Source organism: Brachycentrus maculatus, unplaced genomic scaffold, assembly GCF_059751285.1.
Source record: "Brachycentrus maculatus isolate JH-2025_06_01 unplaced genomic scaffold, ASM5975128v1 h1tg000216l, whole genome shotgun sequence".
NCBI classification, from domain to species: Eukaryota; Metazoa; Arthropoda; class Insecta; order Trichoptera; family Brachycentridae; genus Brachycentrus; species Brachycentrus maculatus.
In genome coordinates this window covers 2,081,065-2,096,322 of record NW_028280967.1, presented here as the reverse complement: position 1 = coordinate 2,096,322, position 15,258 = coordinate 2,081,065, and the positions used below count along the sequence as shown (strand labels likewise).

General features: G+C 32.8%; 1 protein-coding gene and 1 long non-coding RNA gene across 2 annotated transcripts in view; one reads left to right on the top strand and one right to left on the bottom strand.

The window, feature by feature from the left end:
• Positions 1–15,258, top strand: part of LOC148306978 (uncharacterized) — a 166,553-nt gene that overhangs the window by 103,845 nt on the left and 47,450 nt on the right. The gene's annotated exons all lie outside the window — the stretch shown is intronic.
• Positions 1–15,258, bottom strand: part of LOC148306979 (uncharacterized) — a 110,265-nt gene that overhangs the window by 94,328 nt on the left and 679 nt on the right. The window lies entirely within an intron of this gene.

The following is a 15,258-nucleotide window of genomic DNA, read 5'->3' as shown; positions in this document are numbered from 1 at the left end:
ACCGTACACCACTCATGTAAAAGACATTTATTTCAGCACTAACATAATACCTTTTGACATTCTGCCAACTTATGAGATTACAAATACAATGCTTCAAATAATGTTTAAAACGACTCACAGCAACACAAGACCGATTTTTAACAGAGAAATTCATAATCCATAATACATGAGGACATAATAACAAAATACATGTTGAGCCGATAAACACTACTAAATTTGGAGTACGGTTCTAAAAATATGTTGCCTTTTCCCAAATTAACCAGGTGCCTGACATCTGAATCTGAAAAAATACTTTATGGAAAGATGTATGTGTAGTGATAAGTCATATTTTCTTATTTTGTTTATGTTAATTAAATATACATTTTTTTTTAATTTTTTTATAACCCTTATCCGCACCTAATGGTGCATAGGGCACTGCATCAAATGGACGCAGTGATATGTTGATCATGTCTTGATTGATATCTTGAAGGCAAGGTGATAACTCTTGCGCTTCAGGAACCAGTCCAGGGTAATATTAAATAAATATTACAGTGTTAATTCACTAATATATATTTTCACCTCCCCCCCTGGGAATCGAACCCGGGACCTCCAGCACGGTAGCTAAACGCGCTGACCATTACACCACGGAGGCGGACAGTTTAGTAGACTCTAAAAATCAGTGTTTTATTTTTATATTCAAAATTGTAAATTATGGAGTTTTACAAATTAAACTCCAAATCAAAAATTAAAAGTGTTTTTTTATGACTTAACGTTATTTGTGATCGCTGATGTAATTAGGTGTAATGTTTTAATTTCACGCCGCGATTGTTTGAAAACGAAATTAAGAAAAACGACATAAAACGCTGGGTAGAGGCGGGAAACGACTGCCTAATGGCGTTAAGTTTTTAAATTAAACGATTTGCATACATTTTCTCGCTTAATGAGTTTAAAGCCACATTAATAGCGCCCAAATACAATAAATTTGAATAAAAAAACACAACATTTTAGGCACAGTTTCGTTTGCAACATTCATTTCCCCCAAGTAACTTTTTTTCTATTTCCTTCGCGTTAACTACAGTTTTTTTTAAATATTAATTTATTCAATTAAGTAAAAAAAATACACAATTTAATACAATTTCTATAATTTTCACGAGAGACATCTATTAGTGAGATAAAGCAGCTTTATTGAGCAGAAACTCTTATATTTGTATCTGAGGTCCGAATCCTGGGTACAGAGAATCCTGGGTACCTGGGTACAGGTGCAAAATCACATACATGAGAAACACCAGAAAATATACATTTCATATTTTGACGGTCGTAAGCCCCGTAAATGCCCAGACTTCCATTATCTTCTTCATCTTTATTGAGATGTCAAAAAATAATTTGAAAAATAACTCCTTTAATTGGAGATAATCCAGATTTGTGAACACGTATTTGGACACACTCAAAATTTTGTTAACATTTTCTATACATTTTTCTTTAATACAGTCTTATAATTTTAGCTGTGCTGAGCCTCTCCAAAAAGGAATCTGAGCTCTTGTGCTTGGAGAGGGACTGTTTTATACTTTTTGGTTGTCGATAGTATCATGTTATAATTTTTTTAATATTTTTTTTACAATTTTTTTTATTGGAAAACCAACAGAATATATACAAAAATTACATAATATGGTAAAATAAAAAATAAAAAAAATCCATTTACAGTTATCTAAAAATAAAAAATAAACTGTCATTTACATAAAAGTATAACTATACAATAAACTTACATTAAATGTTTTTATCAAATAATAGAAATTTTCTTAATGAAATAGTCAAATAGACACCAACAATATTTCTCTTAAACGTATAGAAGCTACTATTTAACTAGTAATGTTTTTTTAAAATTAAATATACAACTAAGTAGACCCAAAACATCAGTGTTTGATTTTAATATTTTAAATATAAATTATGGAGTCCTATAAATAACTTAAACATTATATGTTAAAAAAAATTAACATTTTATTTTGAATATATTATATTATTTTATATTATATATAAATATTATTTATGCTATGTATTTAATAAACATGTTAGATTTTTCTTTGAATTTCGACACGGAACCCAACTAATATCGTCAATCATATTTGTGTTCATTTTACGCCGGTTTCTTTCGGAATGGTACGCTGGCGTAAAACAAGGTACTACCTTTACTTTCTTTATATTTATCTTAAACTGAAAGTTCCCAAGAGTTTCGACTATGACGTATGCAAAACAAAAGCTTTCGCCAAGTTATACACCAGGAGTGAAGAAAACGGCATCAACACTACTGAAAATTTCCAATGCTCCGACGGAAAAGTTTCCAGGATATTTTTACATGACAATTGCTGGAATTTCTCGAATCCAATACTTCCAGAAATAAACTTCTGGAAAGTGGATCCCGATTCTAAAGAAACCTTTTTGCTCTTCCGGGATAAAAACTTCTCTCGACAATTGGATTGAGGACAACGTGATTCGAAAAAGTAAAAGATAAATATATTCTTAGAACTTCTCTGTTAGAAAAACTTTCTTTAAATAAATATTGCTAATCTTTCAACGCATGTTTTAAAAGGCACGTACAAAATTCGTTTACCATAAACATATATAAAAAATTAGATTATCCACTTAAATAAAAATTATAATATTTTGAATGAGTGAGGAAAGAACTATAAAACAAATTTATGAGGTAAATTTGATTGGAAAAAGGAGCAGAGGAAGATCGAGAAAAACTTGGCATGATCAAGTATGCCAAATACTTGAATGTGGTCAGGTTAGGAGTCGAAACAATCGGCGGGTATGTATGAGGAGATGCATGCATGTGGAAGAGGCTAAGAATGTTTGCAAAGACAGAGTGGTGTGGCTTTCTATTCTCTCTGCCTACTCCTCCGGGGAAGCTGCGTGATGGTTAATTAGTCTTTTTTTTATATTTAAAGCATTTATTTGGTGGTAGGTCGGTAAGTAAAAGATAAATATCTTTTTATAACATTTATTTTTAAAAAAGTTTCTTTAACTAAATATTACTATTCTTTCAACGCATGTTTTAAAAGACACGTACAAAATTCTTTTACCATAAACACATATAATTTTTTTTTATCCATTTAAAGAAAAATAAAATTATTTTTACTATTTAAAGCATTAATTTGTTATTTTTTGACATCTCATCAAAGATGAAGAAGAAAATGGAAGTCTGGGCATTACGGGGCTGACGACAGTTATAGGCTGGTTTAAGTGATTTAAGGAAGAAGTAGAAAAATATAATGAATAATTTAACACCAGCAGTTAGATAGACTACAATAGTAGATAATAACGGACATTAATATTAATGTAGAGGAAAGGCAATTGAGGTGGTATGGGCGCGTAGGACGCAGAGAAGGACGCATAGGACGCACAGTCAAGGGTTTGAAAGAGATAAAGAAGATATTATTCAACACATTTTTATATGAGGCGTGTTTTCCCCGAAGCTCATTATAAATGAAAAACTTTTTGTTTTAATAGCTGAAATTGCCTACGCTTAGCCAAACAGGCCACGCGTCCGATGGCTCTGCGTATTTATTTAGAGAAACATTAATAAATAACCGAACGAACTTTCGGCCGGGCCTGGATCGCGTGGGGGGAGCGGGACGGCCAGTGCCGCGCTGCGTTGGCGCGAGTGGGACGGGGAGACTCGACGCCCACACAGGACGGCGAAAGTAATGTCTGTTTACGTCAGAGCGACGTTACGTGGGAATTTGAAATCCCCTCTTTGGGGTTTGAAATTTAGTTATTAAAATCACAAAATGTAGTTAAGTATTAACGGGTACTAATGATTTATAATTATTTTTTGACATCTCATCAAAGATGAAGAAGAATACGTAAGTCTGGGCATTTACAGGGCTGACGACCGTCATAGGCTGGTTTTAGTGATCACTTTACACACGTGTAACATTCACCAATTCTACCCATCATTGACAACCACACTACTCAAATTCTTGGAAGTTCTATATATATGAACCAGTTTAGAAACCTTGTTCTTGAATCACTAGAACTTCACTAGAGACATCTATTGGTGAGATGTAAAGAAGCTTTTTTATTAAGCAGAAACTCATTTTTATTTGATGAGATGTCAAAAATAATATGAAAATAACTCCTGTAATTGGAGATAATCCAGATTTTGTGAACAAGTATTTGGACACACTCAAAATGTTGTAAATAAATTATCTGGTCAAATTATAAGCTTAATAATAAAAATGAAAATGGTATTTTCTGGCGTTTCTCATGTGTGTGATTATAATCCAGGATTCGGATCTCACATACTAATATAAGAGTTTCTGCTTAATAAAAAAGCTTCTTTACATCTCACCAATAGATGTCTCTAGTGAAGTTCTAGTGATTCAAGAACAAGGTTTCTAAACTGGTTTCGTATATAGAACTTCCAAGAATTTGAGTAGTGTGGTTGTCAATGATGGGTAGAATTGGTGAATATTACACGTGTGTAAAGTGATCACTTAAACCAGCCTATGACGGTCGTCAGCCCCGTAAATGCCCAGACTTCCATATTCTTCTTCATCTTTGATGAGATGTCAAAAAATAATATGAAAATAACTCTTGTAATTGGAGATAATCCAGATTTTGTGAACAAGTATTTGGACACACTCAAAATGTTGATTTATAATTGTTTGCACTGGATTATGTCAAATACTTTTTTATCTACAACATTTTGAGTGTGTACAAATAAGTATTTGTAACAAGTGTTCACAAAATCTTGATTATCTCCAATTACAGGAGTTATTTTCAAATATATATATGTTTAAATATATGTATTTTCAAAAATAATAGAAAAATATTATTTTTTGACATCTCATCAAAGATGAAGAAGAATATGGAAGAAAATAAAATCAAAATGTAAATGCAAATGCCCAGACGTCCATATTCTTCTTCATCTTTGATGAAATGTCAAAAAATAATACTTTTTATCATTTATATCTACAATATATTATACATGTCTCAGCAGCTAAAACTTGGTACGCGTTTCCCTAAAAGTATGTTCATATATACATACTACTCTTCTGTGGTTCCGAATGCTGGACGTTGTATAACACATACTCTAGGCAACTAGAAACTGCTGAAATGAGAATACTTAGATGGTCAGCTGGAGTGTCCCTTAGAGACAAAATAAAGAGCCCACGCATTCCTGGAAGCCTTTGTGTAACAGGCATCAATCGTAAGGTAGAGGAAAGGCAACTGAGATGGTATGGGCACATAGGACGTAGAGAACCTGATTATATTGTGAACCAGGCTATCTCCATGGATCTTCCTCGAAAAACATCCAGAGGAAGACCTGCGGTTTTTCGATGTTTGTTACAGCCAGGATTCCACGAATGCGTGTACTTTTTATTTTGTCTTTAAGGAACGCTCCTGCTGTTGAAGGACCTTCAATATAGGTATAAATGATTTACGTATCAATTTTTAAATCAAACACAGATTTTTTGAGTCTACTAAGTTGTATTTTACTTACAAAAACACATAAAAATTTTAAATTGTGACAATTGTTTCGCCTAGTTATGGCATTTTCATACGAATGTAGAGATCAAATGGACTGACGGTCCTTATGTAGCTATACAATTCTATGTGACACTTTTGACATGTGCAGCAATAATTTATTAGAGACAACAGTAGCTAATGGGGGATGTAGGTACGTACCCTTCGGAACAATTGTCACAGTATTAATTTTTATGTGTTTTTGTTAATAAAATACAACTTAGTAGACTAAAAAAATCTGTGTTTGATTTAAAAATTAATGCATAAATTAAAATGGAGTTCTACAAATTAAACGCCAAATCAATGAATGCATGATTTATTTATTTTTCGTTTTTTTACAGCATTTTTGATTACCGTTACTACAATAATACTGTAATAGCCCATAGTACTAAAAATAGTATACTGGGCTATTACACTCGAACCCTCCATAAAGTCACTGGGCTATTATCAAAGGCTTCATAAAACCACTAAAGTAACACGACAATCAGTCCATGTTGTTCAAACTCATTGTTTACGGCGCGCACATATTTGCGCGTTTCAGAAACCTTACAGTGGTGTGCACATATCGCTCACTCCTTTCAACAACGTCATTTATAAAAAAATCGTCAATTTTCAGTTGTGCATGTTTTCGGAATGCCCAAAAAATGTACTAAATCCCAGCAAAAGCGGTATATTTTTAACCTAATTTTTACCCGCTACATGGCAAAAGGTGTTGTTTTTGCGTTTTGAAGAAAAGGTATTGTTTTATTGTTTTTTTAAATATACTGAATATTTTTCAAATGGAGAAAAACTCTTCAGGTTTTACCTTAAAAGATCTGTTGCACAGTAAAAAGTTCAGTAGATGGCTTGATATTTATTTTTAATACATTTTATTACATTTTAAAACTATAAAAACGATCTCCTGAAAAATCAAGTTTTTTTAAATATGACGTTGTTGAAAGGATTGAGCGTTATGTGATTCACAGCAAAGCAAACATGGAAAGAATTGACGTGAACACAACTGAAAATTGACGATTTTTGATTTATGACATTCTTGAAAGAAGTGAGCAATATGTGTCATCGTTTTACAAAAATATTATCGTATATTTTCCGTCATCTTTCTTTTGATGCGATTTAATATCGCCCGCGTCAAATTAAAATTCCATTAATTGATTCGGCAGTCACTTTGTGGTAAAATCTATCCATGCTTTACTTAGTAAATACCACTTTTTCTTAAAATCTACTGTGACACGTGTTTCGATGCATTCAGCGTCATTTTCAAACTTAAAATTAGTTAACGAATTCACCGTAACAAATGCGTAAATACACAATCTATTCGGTTTTGCACTTCGCTATTACTAAAACGAAGCGCCATTAGCTTATGAGAGCAGATAATTATTTAGGGCTGGAAATGCAGACCGCAAATGGTTTCAGCAATTACAGCCGCATTTTGCATTTCCATTTGCATATTACGAGTTTCATATGGCGCGGACTGTTTGAGACCGGAAGCAAAACGAAATGAGGAAAGATTTGAAAGCGCGACTGAAATTTCAACACGGGAAATGAATGCGACAATGATCAGGAAATTCAGAGGGATGAAATTCTACCATATATTATTGCAACTCGATCAGCTTTCCTTTTTCTTGTGTATGACACTTACAAAGAATCATTTATGAATACTCGTATTTATCATAGTATATATTTATACAATATAAAATTAAGAAAGGTGTGTGTTGAGATGGTTTTGACATGTCGCTCAATCCTTTCAAGAACGTCATTAGTCAAAAAAATTGCTTTTTCAGGAGAACGTTTTTAAAGTTTAAAAATATAATACAATGTATTAAAAATAAACATCAAGCCACTTATTGAACTTTTTACTGTGCAGCAGATCTATTTAGGTGAAACCTGAAGGTTTTTTTCTCCATCTGAAAAATATTTAGTATCTTTAAAAAAATAATAAAACAATACCTTTTCTACAAAATGCAAAAATAACACTTTTTGCCTTGTAGCGGGTAAATATTAAGTTCAAAATATGCCTCTTTTGCTGGGATATGGTACATTTTCCGGGCATTCTGAAAACATGCACAACTGAAAATTGACGATTTTTGATTTATGACGTTCTTGAAAGGAGTGAGGGACGTGGAACGTTTGAGTGAGGAAAGAACGGTTGAACAACTTTATGAGGCATTGTAGTTGGAAAAAGAAGCAGAGGAAGACCGATGAAAACTTGGCACAGTCAAGTATGTCAAATACTTGAAAGCCACCGGGTCAGGAATCGGTATAACGTCTAAATAAGTAATAACGTCTAATAAAATCGTCGGGTACGTATGAGGAGATGCATGAATTTGGAAGAGGCTAAGAATGTTTGCAAAGACAGAGTGGTGTGGCGTTCGATTCTCTCTGCCTACTCCTGCGAGGAAGCGACGTGATGGTTATTTGGTTAGTTATATTTATGCAATTTTCTAGTAAGATATTCATCAAATTATTTATTATAGTGCGTTTTCTGCAGTTTCCAACGATTAATGCCATCTTTCAACATTGAAGAGATATTTACTAAGTTGTTTTTTAAGATATTTACTAAGTTGTTTTTTATAGTACGTATTTGTGTAATTTTCAACGTTTTCTGGTATCTTTGACACTTACTCGTAAGAAATTTATCAAATTATCTATTATGGTACGTATTTAGCAATTTTTAATGTGTAGTGTATCTTTGACCCTTGTTTAGTAAGATATTCATTAAGTAATATTTATTATACTTAATATTTACGCAATATTCAAAGCATTCTGGTATCTTTGACACTTACTACGTAAGATATTTATCAAATTATTTATTATGGTACGTATTTACCAATTTTTATCTTTGACCCTTACTTAGTAAGATAATTATTAAGTAATATTTATTATAGTAAATATTTATGCAATTTTCAAAGCTTTCTGGTGTCTTTGACATTATACTAAGTATTCATCAAGTAATATTTATTACACTTGCAGTACGTATTTTTGTATTCTTCTATCTTCCGTGATATCTTTAACACTTTCTGCGTAAGATATTCATCGAGTTAATTGTTATGAACGTATTTGCAAAATTTTCAATGTTTGATACTATATTTGACATTTACTTTTATCATTTTATCATTTTATATTTATTATAGAACATATTTGTGCAATTTTTCTTTAATTTTTTGCTGTGTCATATATTTATTATAGAACGTATTTGTACAATATTCTATCTTCTATCTTTGACACTTACTAAGTAAAATATTCATCAAGTTATTTTTTAAAAGTATATATTTGTGCATTTTTTAAAGTTTTCTACTATCTTTGACATTTATTGTGTAAGATATTCAATATAATTATTTTAGAACGCATTTGCACAATTTTCTAAGTTTTCTGCTATCGTTGACACTTAATAAGTAAAATATTCATCAAGTCTTTATAAAAGTATATATTTGTGCAATTTTTTAAAGTTTTCTACTATCTTTGACATTTACTGTGTAAGATATTCAATATAATTATTTTAGAACGCATTTGCACAATTTTCTAAGTTTTCTGATATCTTTGACACTTAATAAGTAAAATATTCATCAAGTCTTTATAAAAGTATATATTTGTGCAATTTTTAAAGTTTTATGCTATCTTTGACATTTACTGTGTAAGATATTCAATATAATTATTTTAGAACGCATTTGCACAATTTTCTAAGTTTTCTGCTACCTTTGATATTCACTGTGTAAGATATTCAAGATAATTATTTAAGAACGTATTTGTACAATATTCTAAGTTTTCTGCTATCTTTGTCACTTTCTATGTGAAATATTATTCAAGTTATTTATAAAAGTATATATTTGTGCAATTTTTTAAGTTTTCTGCTGCCTTTGGCATTTATTTACTGTGTAAGATATTCAAGATATGTATTATAGTCTATATTTGTGCAATTTTCGCCAAAACTGTTAGTCAAGCGCATACTTTCTCTACCAATATTTTCCAAAGTATGTTATACACTTTATTATTCAGCTAAATCCGACGTTCTTGTCGCGACACCCTATATCTGTGTGTAGTTAGGGGATTTCCCTCTAAGCCCCGTCACATTTGTGTGGAAGATGTCGATATCCGAGGAGTCACGATTAAGCCGGGAACTTGGAGCAATATTACTCTGCTAGATCTCATATCTTCTGATGTTTGCTTCACCAATTCCTACTCGCTTGGCAGATTTCTCTGACTGTAATCGGGGTGTGTATTCTCGAACTATACCGAACTTTTACTGAAGCGCGCAAAGTCAATTTAGTAATTTAATTATGACCAACATTTTGAGTGTGTCCAAATACTTGTTCACAAAATCTGGATTACCTCTAATTACAGGAGTTATTTTCATATTATTTTTTGACATCTCATCAAAGATGAAGAAGAATATTGAAGTATGGGCATTTACGGGGCTGACGACCGTCATAGCTGGCATAAACCAGCTTTATAGAGCCCATTATAGATAATTTCAAGTCCAATTTAGTCAGTTAATTATGAGTGTAAGTCTAATTTAGTCATTTAATTAATAGTGAAAGTCCAATTTAGTCATTTAATTATAAGTGCAAGTCTAATTTAGTCATTGAATTATAAGTGCAAGTCCAATTTAATCAAATAATTATGAGTGCAGACCAATTTAGTCAGTTAATTATTAGTGAAAGTCCGATTAAGTCATTTAATTATTAGTGCAAGCCCGGTTTAGTCATTTAATTATTAGTGCAAGCTCAATTTGGTTATTTAATTATTAGTGCAATTCCAATTTGGTTATTTAATTATGAGTGAGAGCCAGATTCAGTCATTTCATTATAAGTCAGTCATTTTATTATGATTTTGTTATAAGTCCAATTTAGTCATTTAATTATGAGTGCAAGTCCAATTTAGTTAATTGATTATGAGTGCAAGTCCAATTTAGTCATTTAATTAGTGGTGCAAGCCCAATTTAGTCATTCAATTATGAGTGCAAGCCCGATTTAGTCATTTAATTAGTGGTGCAAGTCCAATTTAGTCATATAATTGTGAGTGCAAGTCCAATTTAGTTAGTTAATTACGAGTGCAAGTCTAATTTAGTCATTTAATTAGTGGTGCAAGTCCAATTTAGTCATTTCATTATTAGTGCAAATCCAATTAAGTCATTTAATTGTTTGCAACATTTGAAGTGTGTCCAAACACTTGTTCACAAATCTGGATTATCTCCAATTATAGGAATTATTTTTCATATTATTTTTTTACATTTCATCAATTCATATATTCATTGTTGAGATGTCGAAAATTATTTTAAACTAACTCCTATAATTGGAGAAAATCCGGATTTGTGAACAAGTATTTAGACACACTAAAAATGTTGGTTACATAAATATAAATCAATATACCCAGAGATTGATTAATATATCTAGAAGTTTCCATGATTTGATTGTGTGTTTGTCACTCATGGGAAAAATTGGTGAATGTTGCACGTATATAAAGTCACCACTTAACCAGCCTATGAGAGGTCACAAGCCCTGTAAATACTTATAATAATAACCATATCCGCTCCCTAGGTGGAGCATATGGAGTCCACAAACTGTCTCCAGGCTTTTCTGTCGGCTGCCAGCTCCCTTGCATCCTCCCAAGTCAGATCCGCGTCCCGAAGTTCTGACGAGAGCTGCCGACGAATTGTCAGCAGTGGTCGTCCTGGGCGGCGCGAACCTGATGCCTTGTAAAAGAGGCAAGCTTGATTAAGGCTCTCAGGAGGCATGCGGAGTACATGGCCAAGCCAACTGAATCGCCTTTTCTTGACGACAGTTGTGACCAAGATCTGCTGCGTCCTACGCCTTATCTCTTCATTCCTCACAAAGTCAAACCACCGCACGCCTAAGATTCTCCGCAAACACCTATTAACCGGCCCTTGTAAGGTGCCATGTTTCACAGCCGTATAAGAGAACAGGAGCAATGCAGGCATTGTATAGAAGTCTAAGCATTGTAAATACTTAGACTTCTATATTATTCTTCATGTTGATGATGGGATATATAACTGTATTAAAAAATATATTTAAAAATTGCTTGTTTTAATTTAGTAGATTCGGCAAAAGGGAGAACATATTGTTACACCTTCCAAATCCTTTGATCCTTCATCCTTCCCCAAATCCAGTGGACGTCAAACTGTGGCTCGCAAGCTGCGCGTGGCTCATTGTGCTATCGAGTGGTGCTCAGTCACAAATGTGACTGAGTTGTGTCACTAATGTGACTGCCGACAGCCTGTGCTGATATGGAAGTGTTCGTGAAAGACATCGCTCATTTGGTACAACATGACGTATATTTTTTTTAATGTTCAATTTCAATTTATTTATTTATAATTTTATACCTACCCTCTGATTTATTATCTACCCTCTGATTGCAAACAGCTATATATGGTATCAAACATTTTGATCAATATCAATAGTTTGTTTTTGATTGGTTGTAAGATATTGCTTTTTAGCAATAAGCCCGCCAAGGTACTTATTTCTTTTCTATACATGAAGTTTAAATAAATTAAATAATTAAATAATTACACTTTTTTAAACAAGCGGAATACGAGTTTGTCAAAACGTGCAGAAAGACTTTTTACATAGGGTGAAACAAGGACAGAATCGATGATGTTAAATGTTGCGAGATGGCGCGAGTGTCATTGTAGAATTGAGTGAAATGGCGCCATTTCTGTTGCTACAACGTCTGAATGGCATCTTGTAAAATTTCTAAAAGTTTAATTACGTCATTTTTACACCAAATGAGCGATATGTGATCTTCATTTACAACACCGGTGGTCTACTTTGACCTGGAGAAAATATGAATACCTTTTTATGATATTTTGCGAATGGATTGTAGGTGAAAGAAGATGGAAGTCCGAGCATTCCAAGGATTACGACCTGGCATTTGACTGGCTTAAGCGACCACTTTTTACACTTGTTTGGTCATACAATACAATAATAAGAACGCCAAAAGCTTTTCGGTTCTACATATTCACGTGATCGCTTTACACACGTGCAACATTCACCATTCTACCCATGATTGACAACCACACTACTCAAATCTTTAGGACTCCTAGATATATCATTAATCTCATGACATACTACAAATCGCTCACTCCTTTCAACAACGTCATATTCAAAAAAACCGTCAATATTCAGTTGTGCATGTTTTCGGAATGCCTAGATAAGGTAGTATATCCCAGCAAAAGCGGCATATTTTAAACTTAATATTTACCCGCTACAAGGCAGAAAGAGTTGTTTTTGCATTTTGAAGAAAAAGGTTTATTTACAAAAAAAAAATTTTAAAAAAAGAAAGCGGCCGGGTCAGGAGTCGTAATAATCGTCGGGTATGTATGAGGAGATGCATGAATGTAGAAGAGGCAAAGAATGTTTGCAAAGACAGAGTGGTGTGGCATTCGATTCTCTCTGCCTACCCCTGCGGGGAAGCGGCGTAATGGTTAGTTAGTTAGTTAGTTAGGTATATATATTTTTTAAAATATACTAAATATTTTTCAAATGGAGAAAAAACCTTCAGGTTTCACATAAAAAGATCTGTTGCACAGTAAAAAGTTTAATAAGTGGCTTGATAGTTATTTTTAATATTTTTTATTATATTCTTAAACTTTAAAAACGATCTCCTGAAAAATCAAGTTTTTTGATAAATGACGTTGTTGCACGGAGTGAGCGATTTGAGTTTAGAATACCCATCTATGTTGAATTGGATAGTTCAGTTTTAAGTTTTAGAAATACGTCTTACAAAAGAAACCTCAATCGTTGTATTGTGGATATTTGGCTCTGACGGCTAATGAGTTTGGCGACCACTGACGTAGTGAACGGGTTAAGTCCTTGTAAGATAAACATCTCTTCCAAACACAGAAAGGTCGCTTAACCTTTTCAACGCTAAATCCCTCTCGATATTTTATGTTTTATTCGTAATCTGGGTCGATTTCACAAACGCAATTTGAGAGCAAATGCTTTTAAACAGTATATATATGTATGTCGCTCACTCCTTTCAAGAACTCATAAATCAAAAAACTTGATTTTTCAGGAGAATATTTTTAAAGTTTAAAAATATAATACAATGTATTAAAAATAAATATCAAGCAACTCATTGAACTTTTTACTGTGCGACAGATATATGTATATCGCTCACTCCTTTCAAGAACGTCATAAATCAAAAAACTTAATTTTCAGGAGAACGTTTTTAAAATTTAAAAATATAATACAATGTATTAAAAATAAATATCAAGCCACTCATTGAACTTTTTACTGTGCAACAGATCTTTTTTGGTAAAACCTGAAGGTTTTTTCTCCATTTGAAAATTATTTAATATATTTTAAAAAAATATTAAACATTACATTTTCTTCAAAATGCAAAAACAACACTTTCTGCCCTGTAGCGGGTAAATATTAAGTTAAAAATATGCCTCTTTTGCTGAGATATAGTATTTTTGGGCATTCTGAAAACATGCACAACTGTTCTAATTTATTTTTAAAAAAAACAAATTAATTCCGTTTTCGATAATGATTTTATATTTTTACATCTCAATAAAGATGAAAAGAAAGCATTTGGAAGTCTGGTTATTTGCAGGGCTTAAGACCCGTCAAAGGCTGGTTTAATATATAAATCTATTTTCATATAATTTTCTGTTTGAAATGAGAAAAAAATACGCGGCCAGCTGTTCAGCGGGAAAATGACGCGGAAAGTTACGCGTAACGCGCGTCAGACGCGTAATTTTTCCTTCTCGGAAGCGAAGCACGTATACGACTGCAGCTTCATAGATCCGTACCGCGTAAAATCTCTTTTTGTAGGTATCCATATTATTTTTTTGGGTCATTTGCTGAAATTTCATAATGCGTTTGAAAAAATTGGGTCAGAGACGAATTTTTAAAATTTTAAACGTGGATTTAATATTTCATTTGAAAAATTCACAAAACACAATTTTATTGTTATTAGTGCTAAGTCACACTAGCTAGTATAAGTACAGGTATGCAACCTTGAGTGCTCTTGCCATTGATGCTTTTCTCGTTTTCCTAGCTGCTGTTCCTTCTCCGTTTCCTTTCCCTCATATCATAATCTCCTTCATTCTGTAGTCTTACTTTACTTTCAAGCTTGCCTCTTTTACAAGGCATCAGGTTCGCGCCGCCCAGGACGACCACTGCTGACAATTCGTCGGCAGTTCTCGTCTGAACTTCGGGACGCGGAACTGATTTGAGCAAGGGAGCTGACAGCCGACAAAAAAGTGTAAAAACAGTTTGTGGACTTCGTATGCTCCACATAGGGAGCGGATATGGTTAAAAAAATACTGTTCTCTTTTATTGCGTCATTTGCATCCCTTAAAATATATTCCACTCTCTCCCTGCCTTTATATGATTAACGATTAAGTTGTTGCTGAGATACAGTGCCCTTTGCACCATTTGGATGAAGATATTGAATGAAGTAAGCAGTATTTGATGTTGATTTTAAAATTCACAAAATAATAATTTATATTTGAAGCAATAACTTTGTGATTTTCAATTTTATTAATAAAATACAACTTTTGTTTTAAAATCACTATAGATATTTTATTATAAATAATAAAATATTTTGTTTACATATTAAGTTTGTCCGCCTCCGTAGTGTAGTGGTCAGCACGCTCGGCTACCGTTCTGGAGGTCCCGGGCTCGATTCTCAGGGGGGTCTAATAAATATAAGTGATTTTTTCACTCTAATATTTATTCCATATAACCCTGGACTGGTACCTGAAGCGGACGGCTGATCACCTTTTTT